Genomic DNA, 1,771 nt, shown 5'->3' with positions numbered 1-1,771 from the left:
ACTGCTTGTATTTTCTTTTGAATCATTTTCTTGATGTATATTTTTACTGTTTCATTAGGTTTGCCTAATGAATATGGTTTAAATGTGGTTTTGGAATCCTTACTTCATGAAACCTTCCCAAATTAAGTACACTTTTAAGAAGCCCCTTGATACTGTTTCACTGTTATATTCAATTATGTCTCCCATACATAGCATCTGCTGTTTCCTTTTTGCTCTTATTTTGCAGAAATAATTAAACTGTAAACTTCTTGAAAGAAGAAACTATATTTTATACCTTCCTTTAATTTCGCCCAGTGTTATTTGAGAGGTGGAAGGGTGGGAAAAGTTGGGTCAATATCTGCATGTCCACCATAGCCACCACCAAGGCCTCTAAAGTTTTTACGGTCTTCACAGGGAGGATGAATAGTACTATGATTATAAGCACGGTTTAGGAGTAAAAGAGATGTAGGTTCAATTTCTAAATCTACCACATATTAGCTCTGTGATTATGGCAAGCTACTTTATTTTATACACCTCAGTTTTCCTACTGTAAAAAAGGGATGATAGCTGTAGTAGATATTGTTAGCTGCCTATCCCAAAGCCATTTCCCTGTTTCCTTTGAAATAGAATTGCAATTTTATTTAGGTAAACATCTTCCTCTATGAGACTGTGCACAGGGAGTGTGACCCCAATGCAATTTAGGGGTAAATCTATTGGTCTAAACAAATCTCGGTAATTCTGTTCCTACTTGCCAGTGTCTACCTTAAGGGTTGCATGCGAAAGCTGGACCATGAATAAGAAAGACCGAAGAAGAATTGATGCCTTTGAATTGTGGTGTTGGCAAAGAATATTGAATATACCAAGGACTGCCAAAAGAACAAACTAATTTGTCTTGGAAGAAGTACAACCAGAATGCTCCTTAGAAGCAAGGATGGCGAGACCATGTCTCACATACTTTGGACATGTTATCAGCGGTATCAGTCCCTGGAGAAGGACATAATGCTTCGTAAACTAGAGGGTCAGTGAAAAAGAGGAAGATCTCAATGAGATGGACTGACACAGTGGCTGCAACAATGGATTCAAGCATAACAACTGTGAGGATGGTGCAGGACCGGGCAGTGTTTCGTTCTGTTGTACACAGGGTTGCTATGAGTCGGAACTGACTCGATGGCACCTAACAACAACAACAAGCTTAAGGGTGGGCAAAAAATCATGAGGCGGGGAATGTTGGGGGTGCCTCGGAAAGGGTTTTCTTGCTCTTTAAAGCGATACGAGGAAAAAAACGTCTTTCTTCTGCTGAAAGCTGTCATATCTAGATGTGACACCTAGAACTGCTGCAGCCATTTTGTAAACATGAGGATAGCTAGAGTGACACAATGAAGACATGGAAGGAATCTGAATCCTTGGATTTTGTAGGGCCCTTAACTAACCAACCTTAAAGCTGATCCACCTGCAGATTTCTTGTTAGATAAGAAATTATCCTTTTTGTTTAAACCAATTGCATAAGAATTTTCTGTTACTTTCAAAATGAGATAATGTACATAAAGCACAGTGTCAGGCACAGAATAAGCTATAAATAACATTTATTAATAATTATTTTATTTCCCGGGTCACTGTAAAATACTCTCTGCCTCTCGACCTCTTACTTTTAAAAATCAATTAATTTCACTGAATTGAAATTACTGTTTACATAATTATCCTTGTATGAACATCTTAGAAAAGTGCTCCATACTCTTTGTATAAGATCAATATGCATAAAGTACTAATGAATATTTACTATATCATTGAGTTT

The 1,771-nt window shown here is 37.4% G+C and overlaps 1 protein-coding gene across 1 annotated transcript in view; it reads right to left on the bottom strand.

Annotated features, from left to right (window-relative positions):
* MTO1 (mitochondrial tRNA translation optimization 1) overlaps positions 1-1,771 on the bottom strand; it is a 35,258-nt gene that overhangs the window by 29,719 nt on the left and 3,768 nt on the right. The gene's annotated exons all lie outside the window — the stretch shown is intronic.

Source organism: Trichechus manatus, unplaced genomic scaffold (genome assembly GCF_000243295.1).
Source record: "Trichechus manatus latirostris isolate Lorelei unplaced genomic scaffold, TriManLat1.0 scaffold00083, whole genome shotgun sequence".
NCBI classification, from domain to species: Eukaryota; Metazoa; Chordata; class Mammalia; order Sirenia; family Trichechidae; genus Trichechus; species Trichechus manatus.
Note: the sequence above shows the minus strand (reverse complement) of the source record. Positions and strands in the feature narration are given on the sequence as shown.